Raw genomic sequence first — 18,837 nt, 5'->3', positions numbered from 1 at the left:
GCAGTTTCCTGTAGTAGTAACATATTGCACAGTTTCCTGCAGTAGTAACATATTGTACAGTTTCCTGCAGTAGTAACATCTTGTACAGTTTCCTGTAGTAGTAACATATTGTACAGTTTCCTGTAGCAGTAACATATTTCACAGTTTCCTGCAGTAGTAACATATTGTACAGTTTCCTGCAGTAGTAACATATTGTACAGTTTCCTGCAGTAGTAACATATTTCACAGTTTCCTGCAGTAGTAACATATTGTACAGTTTCCTGCAGTAGTAACATATTGTACAGTTTCCTGCAGTAGTAACATATTGTACAGGTTCCTGTAGTAGTAACATATTGCACAGTTTCCTGTAGTAGTAACATATTGCACAGTTTCCTGCAGTAGTAACATATTTCACAGTTTCCTGCAGTAGTAACATATTTCACAGTTTCCTGCAGTAGTAACATATTGTACAGTTTCCTGCTGTAGTAACATATTGTACAGTTTCCTGTAGTAGTAACATATTGTACAGTTTCCTGCAGTAGTAACATATTTCACAGTTTCCTGCAGTAGTAACATATTGTACAGTTTCCTGCAGTAGTAACATATTTCACAGTTTCCTGCAGTAGTAACATATTGTACAGTTTCCTGCAGTAGTAACATATTGCACAGTTTCCTGCAGTAGTAACATATTGTACAGTTTCCTGCAGTAGTAACATATTTCACAGTTTCCTGCAGTAGTAACATATTGTACAGTTTCCTGCAGTAGTAACATATTGCACAGTTTCCTGCAGTAGTAACATATTGTACAGTTTCCTGCAGTAGTAACATATTGTACAGTTTCCTGCAGTAGTAACATATTGTACAGTTTCCTGCAGTAGTAACATATTGCACAGTTTCCTGCAGTAGTAACATATTGTACAGTTTCCTGCAGTAGTAACATATTGTACAGTTTCCTGCAGTAGTAACATATTGTACAGTTTCCTGCAGTAGTAACATATTGTACAGTTTCCTGCAGTAGTAACATATTGTACAGTTTCCTGCAGTAGTAACATATTTCACAGTTTCCTGCAGTAGTAACATATTGCACAGTTTCCTGCAGTAGTAACATATTGTACAGTCTCCTGTAGTAGTAACATATTGTACAGTTTCCTGCAGTAGTAACATATTTCACAGTTTCCTGCAGTAGTAACATATTTCACAGTTTCCTGCAGTAGTAACATATTGTACAGTTTCCTGCAGTAGTAACATATTGTACAGTTTCCTGCAGTAGTAACATATTGTACAGTTTCCTGCAGTAGTAACACATTTCACAGTTTCCTGCAGTAGTAACATATTGTACAGTTTCCTGCAGTAGTAACATATTGCACAGTTTCCTGCAGTAGTAACATATTGTACAGTTTCCTGTAGTAGTAACATATTGCACAGTTTCCTGCAGTAGTAACACATTGCACAGTTTCCTGCAGTAGTAACATATTGTACAGTTTCCTGTAGTAGTAACATATTGTACAGTTTCCTGCAGTAGTAACATATTGTACAGTTTCCTGCAGTAGTAACACATTGTACAGTTTCCTGCAGTAGTAACACATTTCACAGTTTCCTGCAGTAGTAACACATTGCACAGTTTCCTGCAGTAGTAACATATTGTACAGTTTCCTGCAGTAGTAACACATTTCACAGTTTCCTGCAGTAGTAACACATTGCACAGTTTCCTGCAGTAGTAACACATTGTACAGTTTCCTGCAGTAGTAACATATTGTACAGTTTCCTGCAGTAGTAACACATTGTACAGTTTCCTGCAGTAGTAACACATTTCACAGTTTCCTGCAGTAGTAACACATTGCACAGTTTCCTGCAGTAGTAACATATTGTACAGTTTCCTGTAGTAGTAACATATTGCACAGTTTCCTGCAGTAGTAACATATTGTACAGTTTCCTGCAGTAGTAACATATTGTACAGTTTCCTGCAGTAGTAACACATTGTACAGTTTCCTGCAGTAGTAACACATTTCACAGTTTCCTGCAGTAGTAACACATTGCACAGTTTCCTGCAGTAGTAACATATTGCACAGTTTCCTGCAGTAGTAACATATTGTACAGTTTCCTGCAGTAGTAACATATTGTACAATTTCCTGCAGTAGTAACACATTTCACAGTTTCCTGCTGTAGTAACATATTGTACAGTTTCCTGCAGTAGTAACATATTGCACAGTTTCCTGTAGTAGTAACATGTTGTACAGTTTCCTGCAGTAGTAACATATTGTACAGTTTCCTGCAGTAGTAACATATTGTACAGTTTCCTGTAGTAGTAACATATTGTACAGTTTCCTGCAGTAGTAACATATTGTACAGTTTCCTGCAGTAGTAACATATTGTACAGTTTCCTGTAGTAGTAACATATTGCACAGTTTCCTGCAGTAGTAACATATTGTACAGTTTCCTGTAGTAGTAACATATTGCACAGTTTCCTGCAGTAGTAACATATTGCACAGTTTCCTGCAGTAGTAACACATTGTACAGTTTCCTGCAGTAGTAACATATTGCACAGTTTCCTGCAGTAGTAACATATTGTACAGTTTCCTGTAGTAGTAACATATTGCACAGTTTCCTGCAGTAGTAACATATTGCACAGTTTCCTGCAGTAGTAACATATTGTACAGTTTCCTGTAGTAGTAACATATTGCACAGTTTCCTGCAGTAGTAACATATTGTACAGTTTCCTGCAGTAGTAACATATTGCACAGTTTCCTGCAGTAGTAACATATTGCACAGTTTCCTGCAGTAGTAACACATTGTACAGTTTCCTGCAGTAGTAACATATTGTACAGTTTCCTGCAGTAGTAACATATTGTACAGTTTCCTGCAGTAGTAACACATTTCACAGTTTCCTGCAGTAGTAACACATTGCACAGTTTCCTGTAGTAGTAACATATTGTACAGTTTCCTGCAGTAGTAACACATTGTACAGTTTCCTGCAGTAGTAACATATTTCACAGTTTCCTGCAGTAGTAACATATTGTACAGTTTCCTGCAGTAGTAACATATTGCACAGTTTCCTGCAGTAGTAACATATTGTACAGTTTCCTGCAGTAGTAACATATTGCACAGTTTCCTGCATTAGTAACATATTGTACAGTTTCCTGTAGTAGTAACATATTGCACAGTTTCCTGCAGTAGTAACATATTGCACAGTTTCCTGCAGTAGTAACATATTGTACAGTTTCCTGCAGTAGTAACATATTTCACAGTTTCCTGTAGTAGTAACATATTGTACAGTTTCCTGCAGTAGTAACATATTGTACAGTTTCCTGTAGTAGTAACATATTGTACAGTTTCCTGCAGTAGTAACACATTGTACAGTTTCCTGCAGTAGTAACATATTGTACAGTTTCCTGCAGTAGTAACATATTGTACAGTTTCCTGTAGTAGTAACATATTGCACAGTTTCCTGCAGTAGTAACATATTGTACAGTTTCCTGCAGTAGTAACATATTGTACAGTTTCCTGCAGTAGTAACATATTGTACAGTTTCCTGTAGTAGTAACATATTGTACAGTTTCCTGCAGTAGTAACACGTTGCACAGTTTCCTGCAGTAGTAACATTTTTCACAGTTTCCTGCAGTAGTAACATATTGCACAATTGGTCCTGAAATATAACCCTATTATATTCACTTGAAGTGTGTATTTGAATATGTATGTAAGATTAAAAGTGTGACTCAGGTTGTGAGGTGACCAAAGAGGCACCAGTTGTTGGTGTGTGTGTGTGTGTGTGTGTGTGTGTGTGTGTGTGTGTGTGTGTGTGTGTGTGTGTGTGTGTGTGTGTGTGTGTGTGTGTGTGTGTGTGTGTGTGTGTGTGTGTGTGTGTGTGTGTGTGTGTGTGTGTGTGGAAGAGAGAGAGAGAGAAGAAACCAAGGGAAGAGGAGAGGGAGTAAATCTGCAGCAATATCTGTCAAGTTCTTTATTTACCTTAATTGCCACATTCAAAAGGTTAGTCATTGCCTCCAAATCCTATCCTACTGAGACGTGTCGTAGCAAATATTTTGTCTATTGTGGACAACACAAAAAATATCTCATCTGAATACCAATGTTTAGTGTTGCAGACCTTGTAAATATCTGTTTTGCTGCCTTTTTAAGGAACCAGATAGAGCTCCCTCATGGTCCCCGGATTGTTTATGATGGGTTTTTTTAAATCCCTTTTGCTACTTGCTTTCCATGGTTATCCCACAATCTCACAGGCAACCACTTCTCTTAGATTCCATCTTGTTGTTTGCAATCCCTACAGTACCAATGTCCCTGAGCCTATAACCAGAAACAAAATAAAAACAGGGCTGTAGAACAGAACAAACCAGCTCAACCTAACTCTGACACAACAATTTACTAGCACACGGTAAGATGGGGGAAATTGTATCAGTGTTCCCCTCATACTACAACAGCACAGGCCAATCCCACATCAGCTCTCACAAGTCCTTGATATTTTCTCCATAGTTGTCTGTGGGAGTGTCAGTCCCTTATTGAGGAGACTCCTTGAAACCTGCTGCAGTATTGTTTTTTATGTGTACCGTAGCAATACCGCAATTGCATTTACTGGTGGTTCTATTCTGTATGGTTTTAGATGGGTTGTTTTTGGCTTTGTACAACTGGTTTTGCTTTTATGACTCTAATCAACTCTGACCTCCCTTTTCATTGGACTGTATGTGTACTTTGAAGATTAATTGATCATGGGTCATATTTAGTTTATACTGCAGTTATCTTCCACAAGTCACCAAAGCTTTTTTAAATTGTGTTGTGGTATCCTACTTCATTTTAAAGGGACACATCACATGGGTCACACCTCAAAGTAGTAGATGCATGAAGTGAAGAGGATGATTGTCAGAAAATATAGCACCCACTGTTCCCGGAATTAGTAGTCTAGTAACCATGGATATCCTATAGGAATGTGTCACTGAACTGATGCCAACCGCCACACCTGATTCAGGGTTTGCTGTTTAGTTGATTAGTTCAATAAGGTGTGAAAGTGTTGGACTGGAACAGAATGTCCAGCCAGGGAAGGCCCTAGGCTCAGAATGGAAATTCTTGACTGTATAGCTTGACAGTCTAAGCAAATGTCTTGTTGTGGTCACATAGCTACTATCCCAGAAGGATGAGATGTTTTGAGCTATAGGGATCTGCCAGTGCTAGTTGCTTCTCCTCTCTTTCCCTCTTTGGGACTTTTGCTCATCAAGTGTTTGTTTGAAGTCCAGCATTGAAACGATACTGGACAAAGTCCTAATTGATTTAAAAAAGGATGAAGTACATTTTTCCAAGGCAATTTTATTGGGCGTTTTGGTTTTGCCAAATTCATATTTTATTGTGTGTTGGAATGCCCTCCATGCGTGTTCCTCCTCTCTGTGCATTTACAGCCAGGCGGAAATATCTCGCTACACTGGCTATATTATCCTCAGGGAACTGCAAATGCTGTTATGTTCCAGTGCCCCAACAACGGAGAGTGGATAGATACTATTTCTCTGCTCTCTCTTGCTTTCTTTCTCTCTTTATGCAATATATCACCCACCCACTCTTACAGACAATGGTTGTGGGCAATCAAGGTTAAAGCAATTATCATAAATATTTTAGTTAAATTGCATTCAATTATTTTTATGTTCTCCCACAGAGGCCTCAGTCATAATTATTCCTGTAGGAGGTGATTTAGCTAATTGTCATGGCTTTTTGTATTTGCTCAGATTAACAGAAACAATGTGTCATAATTATAAATGTAATTGCAGCCATACATAATCATTATTAAGAAACCATTCATAAACAATTTCACAGAAGATCTACTGGTGCTTCTTGTGCTTCAGGACCACCTGGAAAAGCTGACTATGTGTTCTCATTGCCCAGAACACCACCATTTTACCTAATGGAAATATTAAAGAGAAAAGCTGACTATGTGTTCTCATTGCCCAGAACACCACCATTTTACCTAATGGAAATATTAAAGAGAAAAGCTGACTATGTGTTCTCATTGCCCAGAAAAACCACCATTTTACCTAATGGAAATATTAAAGATTGGGAGCTAACTACATCTTGTTTTATTTTCCACTTTTATGTGTCAATAAGAAAATAAGAAAAATGCTAGAAATTTGCTTTAAATTGTTTTGTTTTACTAAAAGCACCTAATTTCTCAATAAACCAGTTGAAATCCTGTTTACAGCAGCATCAAATGAGATGCCGAATACTACACATGGTCCTGAAGTTGAAATGACCATGATCTCACCATGATGTTATGGCCCTTCAGTTTTCTGTATCTAAACCACAAAAATACATCCCTGTCAGAGCATGAGAACACAACAGAGTCCCCCAGCCCCTCAGTCTTTCAGCACTCCCAAAAAGTCCAGCATGTGGATAACTTTTTATGAGTCATTGTTGTCAGGTCACATCCATCTCTCTGTACATGACAGATTGCTCTCAAGGCCTGTCATCTGCCACTGGTGAACAGTAATGGATACCCAGGGCCCAGGGTTGGTTAAACGCTCACAGTTTGGCTTCAATAATTGACAAATGCTCCAAAGCTGCTCCTTTCAAGGTTTGAAGTTTTATTAGTCGTATGTACGGGATACACATGGTATACATAATCCAACAAAATGTTTAATTGCAGGTTCCTTCTTAGGTTCCTTCTCGACAATACAACAACAATGAGAACTGGTAAAAAAAATCATGAATACGAACATAAAATAAATGGCAGTAGAATAGAATAAACATTTTGGCATCATTATAATACAGGAAGGCACAATTTATAGTATAATATTTATATGTGTATTATGGAAGAGTTGGCAAGTGTATAAATTGAGCAGTTTAATAAGTGTCTGGTAGCAGCAGTTGGGATGTGTGTAGCATGAATGTATATGTGTGTGTCTGTGTGGGTGTGTGTGTGCTAAGGTGCAGAGAATCAAACCAGGTGGTCAGTCCAGTTCAAGTGTTCAGCAGTCTGATGGCTTGTAGAAACTTTTGCTGAGCCTGTTGGTATCAGACCTCATGCTCCGATACCATCTGCCCGACAGTAAGGGAGAGAACAGCTTGTGGCCGGGGTGTGTGGGGTCCTTGATGATGCTGCATGCTTTACTCCGGCACTGTTTCCAGTAGATGTTCTGGATCGGTGGAAGCATGGTTCCAGTGATGTACTGGGCCATCTTCACCACCCGCTGGAGGGCTTTGCGGTCATGGACAGAGCAATTCCCGTACCAGGCCGTGATGCAACTGGTCAGGACCAATGTTCCCTAAAATCTTTTGGGGCACTGAGCAAATTTTAGGTCTTGTGAGCGGACTTGAATGTTGTGAGATTGAGAGTGCAACTTCCGCGTTTACAGTGAACACAGGCTGTATCCTTACAGTTTTAGACAGTAGCCAATAGGCTTTTGTGGCTATTTGAGCATAATGTACTGTAGGCCTACCAACAAAACCAATGGAGCAAATCCCATAACATTTTCACATGGAAATGGTTCTATGATATAGCCTACAGTAGCCTCTATGTGGTATTCAATACAGACCTATATTGCATGAGACTATGGCAACAATGTGTTTGACTGCGTTCCATTGATTCCATTCCAGCCATTAGAATGAGCCCATCCTCCTATAGCTCCTCACACCAGCCTCCTCTGGTGCAGCTCCTTTGGAAGTAAAGATGATATTGCGCCCTCTTGACAAGAGCGATAGTGTTGTTGGTCCATGACAAGTCCTCGGTGATGTGGACCCCGAGGAACTTAAAACTTGTTACTCTCTCTACTACAGTCCGATTGATGTGGATCGGGGCATGTTCCCTCCTCTGCTTTCTGAAGTCAACAATCAACTCCTTTGTTTTGCTGACATTGAGGGAGAGGTTGTTTTCATGACACCACAATGCTAGTTGACTTACCTCCTTCGTATAGGCTGACTCTTTGTTGTCGGTTATCAGGCCTACAACCTGCCGTCAGCGCCCTTGATGATGGAGTTGTTGTCGTGCAAAGCCACACAGTTGTTGGGTGAACTGGGAGTACACCAGGGAGCTGAGGACACACCCAAATAATGTTCCCTGGCCAAATAGTGTCCCCCTCTACGTCACAATGGGATTTGATAAACTATTAGCATCATTTGCTATATCAACGGTGTGATGACCTAATGATTTGAATTTTGGATATCATTACAGCCTAAATTACATTATTTTCATCATCGCTATGCAAACAAGGCTGATTTCCATGACAATTTCGCTGCTTAAACAAATTTTGTTTAGCTAACTACTTTTTGGTGCCTTGTTAACATTACAACTTGAAATCCATGTCTTAAACTTTGCTACATTTCGGAAAATGGCGAAGAAAACGTGTAATCTGCTTGACACATCTAAGTTACTTACCTTACTGTTCACGAAGTCAGCTAATTTCCACTCCATTCATATGCAAATCCGTTTGACTGTTTTAACCTGCCCTTCCCTTGTCTACACTGAAATAATATAATTTCAGTAGTATATTATATGTCCAGTATGATATGGCTAGCAAACTTTATTAGCAGATAATGACAACATGACAATAACAGTAGCTGTAGATGATGTAATGAGATGGAGGAAGGGATGGGATTTTGGGCAGATTGTTGGGCAATCAGAAGTCACTAGATGCAGAATTTCGTCTGGAGAGAGAGGAGAGAAAGAGTTAAAGGAGGAGGAGAGAGGAAAGAGGTGGAATCAAGAGTTGCTTGATCAGGTGCTGCGGATAGTTCTTCCTGTCATTTGTCGTCGGCAGGCAGCCAGTCTCAGTCAGAGATTCAATAACATGGGCCTGGTTTAGTTGGAAGCCCTCTCAACACGTCAAGGTACAGGCAGAGAAAAATATTTTTTTGGGGGTACCCAGTTTAATTAAGGCATTTAACCCCCTACTCTATCTTTGTAGTGTTTGACCTGATGGGGCTTGGATAGGTGTAGCAATATGGTGATGACTCAACCCTGCTGTGTAATGGCCTCAGGGAGCCTTCTGCCATATTACATACACAATTCTAGAACCTCCAGATATGCAAACACTAACTAGAAACCAATGTCCAATTTCATACCAACCCTGGCCTAAAATTTGATTTGGACACAAAGATTCATGGCTAGGGAGAAGGGGTTAACTTCTTACGGCTAGGGGTTCCGCCTCAACAACATCCGTTGAAAAGGCAGAGCGTGAAATTCAAAAATATTTTTTTGAAATATTTAACTTTCAAGTGCAATACACCAAATTAAAGCTTAACTTCTTGTTAATCTACCCAAAAAGGCTTTACAGCGAAAGCACACCATATGATTATGTTAGGTCAGAGCCTAGTCACAAAAAACATACAGCCATTTTCCAGCCAAAGAGAGGAGTCACAAAAAGCAGAAATAGAGATAAAATTAATCACTAACCTTTGATGATCTTCATCAGATGGCACTCATAGGACATCATGTTACACAATACATTTATGTTTTCTTCGATAAAGTTCATATTTATATAAAAAAATCTCAGTTTACATTGGCGCGTTATGTTGTGCCTCGAAAACATCTGGCTAATTTTCAGAGAGCCACATCAATTTACAGAAATACTCATCATAAACTTTGATAAAAGATACAAGTGTTATGCACAGAATTAAAGAAATACTTCTACTTAATGCAACTGCTGTGTCAGATTTCAAAAAAGCTTTACGAAAAAAGCACACCATGCAATAATCTGAGTACGGCGCTCAGACACAAAAACAAGCCATACAGGTACCCGCCATGTTGTGGAGTCAACAGAAGTCAGAAATAGCATTATAAATATTCACTTACCTTTGATGATCTTAATCAGAATGCACTCCCAGGAATCCCAGTTCCACAATAAATGTTTGTTTTGTTCGATAAAGTCCATAAATTATGTCCAAATACCTCCTTTTTGTTAGCGCGTTTAGTTCACAAATCCAAACTCACGAGGCACGGGCAAGTCCAGGCGAAAGTTCAGACGAAAAGTCCAAAAAGTTATATAACAGTTCGTAGAAACATGTCAAACGATGTATAGAATCAATCTTTAGGATGTTTTTAACATAAATCTTCAATAATGTTTCAACCGGAGAATTCCTTTGTCTTTAGAAATGCAATGGAATGCAGGTCGCTCTCACGGGCGCACGCGTGACCAGCTCATGGCATTCTGCCAGACATCTGGTTGAAACAGCTCCCCCTTCACAGAAGAAGCCTCAAACAAGGTTCTAAAGACTGTTGACATCTAGTGGAAGCCTTAGGAAGTGCAATATGACCCCATAGACACCGTATTTTTTAAAAGGCGATGAGTTGAAAAACTACAAACCTCAGATTTCCCACTTCCTGGTTGTATTTTTCTCAGGATTTCGCCTGCCATATGAGTTATGTTATACTCACAGACATCATTCAAACAGTTTTAGAAACTTCAGAGTGTTTTCTATCCAAATCTACTAATAATATGCATTATTTAGCTTCTGGGCCTGAGTAGCAGGAAGTTTACTCTGGGCACGCTTTTCATCCGAACATGAAAATGCTGCTCCCTATCCCAAACAGGTTATTAAGGTTATTTACAATAACATACAATATACAACAAGACGCAATGTAATAAAATACCTACCGTCTTGAGCTGGGGAGCCGGCCAAGCAGTGAAAACAAGGGTGGGGAAAACATCAGACAAAACAGATGACGAACAATGGACACAATGGACAGACAAATTCACACACATTGACGACATGAGACAAACAAGACACATGAAAATGCTTGCCGTATCTCCTGCACCAGGCCACCTCCTTACTTTCTCTCATATATTTCCACCAAAAGCGGTGGACGCTGACCTCTGATGTGTAGGGTGTGGACACCTTGGGAGGCCTGGACCCAGGACGGGGACTGGAATCTGGACTGGGAAATGGTGCCAGGTGCCCAGCCTGAAAACAAGAGAAAATACAGCTCTAGAAAAAATTAAGAGACCACTGCAAAATTATCAGTTTCTCAGGTTTTACTATTCATAGGTATATGTTTGGGTAAAATTAACATTTTTGTTTTATTCTATCAACTACTGACAACATTTCTCCCAAATTCCAAATAAAAATATTGTCATTTAGATTATTACTCGAATAATGCAAAGAAAATACATTCATATTCATTTTTAAACAACACAATACTAATATTTTAACTATGGAAGAGTGCAGAAATCTATATTTGGTGGAATAACCCTGATTTTCAATCACAGCTTTCATGTGTCTTGGCATGCTCTCCACCAGTCTTTCACATTGACGTTGGGTGACTATGTCACTTCTGGCGCAAAAATTCAAGCAGCTCGGCTTTGTTTTGATGGCTTGTGACCATCCATCTTCCTCTTGATCACATTCCAGAGGTTTTCAATGTGGTTCAGGTCTGGAGATTGGGCTGGCCATGATAGGGTCTTGATCTGGTGGTCCTCCATCCACACCTTGATTGACCTGGCTGTGTGGCATGGAGCATTGTCCTGCTGGAACAACCAATCCTCAGAGTTGGGGAACATTGTCAGAGCAGAAGGAAGCAAGTTTTCTTCCAGGACAACCTTGTACGTGGCTTGATTCATGCGCCCTTCACAAAGAAACATCTGCCCGATTTCAGCCTTGCTGAAGCACCCCCAGATCATCACCGATCCTCCACCAAATTTCACAGTGGATGCAATACAGGATCCTCCACCGGCACCCAGCATCTCTCCTCCGGACCGTACCCCTCCCACTCCACGAGGTACTGAAGGCCTCTCGCCCGACGTCTTGAGTCCATGATGGCTCGCACAGTATACGCCGGGGCCCCCTCGATGTCCAGAGGGGGCGGAGGAACCTCCCGCACCTCAGACTGCTGGAGCGGACCAGCCACCACCGGCCTGAGGAGAGACACATGGAACGAGGGGTTAATACGGTAATCAGGGGGGAGTTGTAACCTATAACAAACCTCGTTCAATCTCCTCAGGACTTTAAATGGCCCCACAAACCGCGGACCCAGCTTCCGGCAGGGCAGGCGAAGGGGCAGGTTTTGGATTGAGAGCCAGACCCGGTCCCCCGGTGCATACACCGGGGCCTCACTGCGGTGGCGGTCGGCACTCACCTTCTGTCGCCTGATGGCCCGTTGTAGACGCACATGAGCAGCGTCCCATGTCGCCTCCAAGTGCCGAAACCATTCATCCACTGTAGGAGCCTCGATCTGGCTCTGATGCCACGGTGCCAGGACCGGCTGATAACCTAACACACACTGGAAAGGAGATAGGTTAGTGGAAGAGTGGCGAAGGGAGTTTTGGGCCATCTCCGCCCAGGGGATGAAAACCGACCACTCCCCCGGCCGGTCCTGGCAATAGGACCGCAGAAACCTACCCACATCCTGGTTGACTCTCTCCACCTGCCCGTTACTCTCGGGGTGAAAACCTGATGTGAGGCTGACCGAGACCCCCATACGTTCCATAAACGCCCTCCAGACTTTAGACGTGAATTGGGGACCCCGATCAGAAACTATATCCTCAGGCACCCCGTAGTACCGGAATACGTGGGTGAACAGGGCCTCCGCAGTCTGTAGAGCCGTAGGGAGACCGAAAAAAGAAGAAGACGGCAGGACTTAGAAAATCGATCCACAACGACCAGGATCGTGGTATTACCCCGTGACGGGGGAAGATCCGTCACGAAATCCAACGATAGGTGTGACCACGGTCGTTGTGGAACGGGAAGAGGCTGTAATTTCCCTCTGGGCAGGTGTCTAGGTGCCTTGCACTGGGCGCACACCGAGCAGGAGGAAACATAAACCCTCACATCCTTAGCTAAAGTGGGCCACCAGTACTTCCCAGCAAGACAGCGCACTGTCCGACCGATGCCAGGATGACCAGAGGAGGGTGACGTATGGGCCCAACAGATCAAACGATCTCGGACATCAAACGGAACGTACAGACGCCCAACTGGACACTGTGGGGGAGGGGGATCCGCACGTGACGCCCGCTCGATGTCTGCATCCACCTCCCATACCACCGGTGCCACCAGGCAAGAAGCTGGAATTATGGGAGTGGGATCCGCGGACCTCTCCTCCGTGTCATACATCCGGGACAGTGCATCTGCCTTAACGTTCTGGGAACCTGGTCTGTAGGATAGAGTGAAAACAAAACGGGTGAAAAACATGGCCCACCTCGCCTGGTGAGGTATCAGTCTCCTAGCTGCCCGAATGTACTCCAGATTGTGGTGGTCAGTCCAAATGAGGAAAGGGTGTCTAGCCCCCTCAAGCCAATGTCTCCACGCCTTCAGGGCCCTGACAACAGCCAACAGCTCCCGGTCCCCCACATCATAGTTTCGCTCCGCCGGGCTGAGCCTCTTTGAAAAGAAAGCGCAGGGGCGGAGCTTTAGTGGCGTACCCGAGCGCTGAGACAGCACAGCGCCTATCCCAGCCTCGGAAGCATCCACCTCAACTATGAAGGCTAAGGAGGGGTCAGGATGAGCCAGCACGGGAGCCGAGGTAAACAGAGCCTTCAGCTGACTAAATGCCCTGTCCGCCTCAGCTGACAACTGCAGCCGCACCGGTCCCACCTTCAGCAAGGAGGTAATGGGTGCCGCTACCTGACCGAAACCCCGGATAAACCTTCCTGTAGTAGTTGGCAAACCCTAAGAACCGCTGCACCTCCTTTACCGTGGTTGGAGTCGGCCAATTACGCACGGCTGAAATGCGGTCATTCTCCATCTCTACCCCTGAAGCGGAAAAGCGGTACCCTGGGAAAGAGATGGACTGTTGGAAGAACAGACATTTCTCAGCCTTGACGTACAGGTCATGCTCCAACAGTCGACCAAGCACCTTGCGCACCAGAGACACATGCTCGGCGCGTGTAGCGGAGTATATTAGAATATCATCTATATACACCACTACACCCTGTCCGTGCAGGTCCCTGAAAATCTCATCTACAAAGGCTTGGAAGACTGATAGAGCATTCATTAACCTGTACGGCATGACGAGATATTCATTGTGCCCAGATGTGGTGCTAAATGCCGTCTTCCACTCATCCCCCGCCTTAATATGTACCAGGTTGTACGCGCTTCTGAGGTCCAATTTTGTGAAGAAGCGCGCCCCGTGCAATGACTCTGTCATACTGGCTATGAGAGGTAGTGGGTAACTGTATTTTACCGTGATTTGATTCAAACCTCGATAGTCAATACACGGGCGCAAACCTCTTCTTCACAAAAAAGAAACTCGAGGAGACAGGTGAAATGGAAGCCCGAATGTATCCCTGTCCCAGAGATTCGGTGACATATATTTCCATAGCCACCGTCTCCTCCTGTGACAGAGGATACACGTGACTCCTGGGAAGTGCAGCATCTACCAGGAGATTTATCGCACAATCCCCCTGTCGATGGGGTAGTAATTGAGTCGCCTTCTTTTTACAGAAGGCGAGTGCCAAATCGGCATATTCAGGAAGAATGTGCATGGTGGATACCTGGTTTGGACTCTCCACCGTGGTGGCACCTAAGGAAACACCTACACACCTCCCTGAACACTGATGAGACCATCCCTTGAGAGCCCTCTGTTGCCACAAAATAATAGGATCATGAGAGGCCAACCAGGGAAGGCCCAACACAACAGGAAACGCAGGAGAGTCGATCAAAAAGAGGCTAATTATCTCCTCATGTTTCTCCTGCGTTATCATACGTAGTGGAGCTGTGACCTCCCTGATTAGCCCTGACCCCAACGGACGACTATCTAAGGCATGTACAGGGAAGGGGACATCAACAGGAACAATAGGAATCCCTAAACTAAGTGCAAAGGTACGGTCAATAAAGTTCCCAGCTGCGCCTGAATCTACTAGCGCCTTATGCTGGGAATACTGGGACAACTCAGGAAAGGCAACATTCAGCCACATGTGTGCAACAGGGAGCTCTGGGTGAGGTGTGTGCCTACTCACCTGAGATGATTCACCAGTGCTCTGCCTGCCACCTCGATTACCTGGAGAACCTCCCCAGCACCGACCAGCAGTGTGTCCTCTGCGGCCACAGTTGGTACAGGGAACGGTCCTCCCTCCGGTCCCCCTCATAGCAGCACCTCCCAGCTCCATTGGGGTAGGATCAGATGGGCTGGGAGATGGAACTAACGGACCCCGATCTGGACGTCCGCGGGCTGCTAACAGGTTATCTAGCCGGATGGATAGGTCCACCAGCTGGTCCAGATTAAGGGTGGTGTCCCTGCAGGCTAACTCCCTGCGAACGTCCTCGCGTAAACTACACCTGTAGTGGTCGATCAGGGCCCGCTCATTCCATCCTGCGCCTGCGGCCAGAGTTCTAAAGTCCAGAGCAAACTCTTGTGCACTCCTCATCCCTTGTCTTAAATGGAACAAGCGTTCCCCTGCAGCTCTCCCCTCCGGTGGATGATCGAAAACCGCCCAGAAGCGGCGGGAGAAATCTTCGTAATTGTCCAACGTCAGTCCTTCTTCTCTCCAGATAGCGTTGGCCCAGACTAGTGCTTTTCCAGTCAGACAAGAGATGAGGGCGCTCACTGTCTCGCGTCCTGAGGGGGCTGGCTGAACAGCTGCCAGGTAGAGCTCCAGCTGGAGAAGGAAATCCTGGCACCCGGCAGCCGTTCCATCATATGCTCCCGGGAGCGAGAGTTGAATCCCACTGGATTCTAATGATGTAGGAAGTGTAGATCTCTGGGTCGGTTGTTGTGGGAGCTGGGAGGAAGCTGAAGGGAGGAGTGGAAAACCCCCTCTCTCCCATCGGTCCATTGTTTGCAGCACGCGATCCATGGCTGTACCGAGACTCTGTAACATGGTCGCGTGCTGCTGAACACACTCCTCCATTGGGGGAGGAGGGCTGGCTGTACCTGCTGACTCCATAATCTGGGTGCGTTATTCTGTGAGGCCGTTGGTAAAATTGAATAAATGCAGAGTCAGGCGCAGGACACAGTTCTGAGTAATAATCCAAGATTTACTCAATAAAAGGTAAGATTCCAACAAGGAACGTATACAATCAACAAAAGCATGAACAACGAGAACCCACATGACAAACAATAACGCACAAAACAGAGAGGGAAGCCAGAGGGTTAAATAAGGAACATAATTAATGGAATAGAAATCAGGTGTGTATAATGAAGACAAAACCAAATGAAAAGGAAACATGGATCGGTGGCGACTAGAAAGCCAGTGACGTTGACCGCCGAACGCCGCCCGAACAAGGAGAGGGACCAACTTCGGCGGAAGTCGTGACATAGGCGCTTGCTAAAAAACTTTAATGAACAAGCCTTCCTTCATGACCTGGCCTCTGTAAAATGGTATAGAATCAGCTTGATCCCCTCTGTTGAAGACGCTTGGACTTTCTTTTTTGATATTTTCAGTGGTATTGTTAACAAACACGCTCCCATAAAGAAAATTAGAATTAAAAACAGGTTCAGCCCCTGGTTCGACCGTGATCTTGCAGAGTTACTCCACCTCAAGAATTGCATTTGGTGAAAGGCTCGGCACACGCATACTCAGGCTGACTTGCTATCGTTCAGGCAAATGAACAAATGAAATAAGTGCATTCAGGCTTTCCGAAAGGTCAAAGTTAGTTACTTTAAAGACCAGTTCTCTCTCCGTGGGTCTAACCCCAAGAAGTTCTGGAAAACGGTTAAAGACCTGGAGAATAAACCCTCCTCCTCACAGCTGCCCATGTCCCTTAATGTTGATGATGGTTGGTTGTTACTGACAATAAGCACATGGCAGAGCTCTTTAATCCCTTTCTTCTTTAAGGTTGCTGCCCCAGTCATCGCAAAGCCTATCTCCAACCTTTTTAACCTGTCTCTCCTTTCTGGGGAGGTTCACATTGCTTGGAAGGCAGCCACAGTCCGTCCTTTATTTAAAGGGGGAGATCAAGCTGACCCTAACTGTTATAGGCCTATATAGGCCTATTCTATTTTGCCCTGTTTATCAAAAGTGCTGGAAAAACTTGTCAATAATCAACTGACTGGCTTTCTTGATGTCTATAGTATTTTCTCAGGTATGCAATCTGGTTTCTGCTCAGGTTATGGATGTGTCACTGCAACTTTAAAGGTCCTCAATGATGTCAACATTGCCCTTGATTCTAAGCAATATTGGCCTGGTTTGCTAACTACCTCTCTCAAAGAGTGCAGTGTATAAAGTCAGAAAATCTGCTGTCTCAGCCACTGCCTGCCACCAAGGGAGTACCCCAAGGCTCAATCCTAGGCCCCACGTTCTTCTCAATTTACATCAACAACATAGCTCAGGCGGTAGGAAGCGCTCTCATCCATTTATATGCAGATGATACAGTCTTATACTCAGCTGGCCCCTCCCCGGATTTTGTGTTAAATGCTCTACAACAAAGCTTTCTTAGTGTCCAACAAGCTTTCTCTACCCTTAACCTTGTTCTGAACACCTCCAAAACAAAGGTCATGTGGTTTTGTTAGACGAATGCTCCTCTTCCCACAGGTGTGATTACTACCTCTGAGGGTTTAGAGCTTAAGGTAGTCACCTCATACAAGTACTTGGGAGTATGGCTAGATGGTGCACTGTCCTTCTCTCAGCACATATCAAAGCTGCAGGCTAAAGTTAAATCTAGACTTGGTGTCCTCTATCGTAATCACTCCTCTTTCACCCCAGCTGCCAAACTAACCCTGATTCAGATGACCATCCTACCCATACTAGATTACAGACATCATTTATAGATTTATTTATAGATCGGCAGGTAAGCGTGCTCTCGAGCGGCTAGATGTCCTTTACCATTTAGCCATCAGATTTGCCACCAATGCTCCTTATAGGACACATCACTGCACTGTATACTCTTCTGTAAACTGGTCATCTCTGTATACCCGTCGCAAGACCCACTGGTTGATGCTTATTTATAAAATCCTCTTAGGCCTCACTCCCCCCTATCTGAGATATCTACTGCAGCCCTCATTCTCCACATACAACACCCGTTCTGCCAGTCACATTCTGTTTAAGGTCCCCAAAGCACACACATCCCTGGGTCGCTCCTCTTTTCAGTTCGCTGCAGCTAGCGACTGGAACGAGCTGCAACAAACACTCAAACTGGACAGTTTTATCTCAATCTCATTCAAAGACTCAATCATGGACTCTCTTACTGACAGTTGTGGCTGCTTTGTATGATGTATTGTTGTCTCTACCTTCTTGACCTTTGTGCTGTTGACTTTGCCCAATAATGTTTGTACCATGTTTTTGTGCTGCTACCATGTTGTGTTGCAACACATGTTGTGTTGTCATGTTTTGCTGTTATGTTGTTGTCTTAGGTCTCTCTTTATGAAGTGCTGTGTCTCTCTTGTTGTGATGTGTGTTTTGTCCTATATTTATAGACCTTTTGCCTTTTGGTAGGTCGTCTTTGTAAATAAGAATTTGTTCTTAACTGACTTGCCTAGTTAAATGAAGGTTAAATAAAAAAATAAAAAATAAAAGATAAACAGAAAGAAGCAACAATAACAGTTAGCTAGCAGTTAGCTAGCTAACGTTAGCTAGATAAAACTGTCTGGCTGAGGTAAATAAGTAGCTAGCAATCTCAATATAAAATCAATATAAAAACAACTTAAATTATTTATTCCTATTTAACTATATGTTCTTATATAAAGACAAATATATGGTAAAGAAATAGTGTTCTCTTTCCAGTCTGTTCGGTCCTGTGAAGCATTATGTAGTCAGCAGGTTGTCACCGTCAAAATCACGTCCTCGGACTGGAGAGCAAGTCTGAGGTGATAATTTTGTGCGGACTGAGCGAGCGCTTCTGAGGTGGAATAGAACTAGAACTGCCAGCGTCCTTTTTCCTTCGCAACCTCTATGAGGTAACCAAGCAACCAGCATAGCAACGGACGCTTTGGTTCATTACATAATCCGGTCAGAATGTTGCAACTTCTAGCAACAGCCCTAGCAACAGAAATTAGAACTCATCGAA

Source organism: Salvelinus namaycush, chromosome 23 (assembly GCF_016432855.1).
Source record: "Salvelinus namaycush isolate Seneca chromosome 23, SaNama_1.0, whole genome shotgun sequence".
Taxonomy (NCBI): Eukaryota; Metazoa; Chordata; class Actinopteri; order Salmoniformes; family Salmonidae; genus Salvelinus; species Salvelinus namaycush.
Note: the sequence above shows the minus strand (reverse complement) of the source record.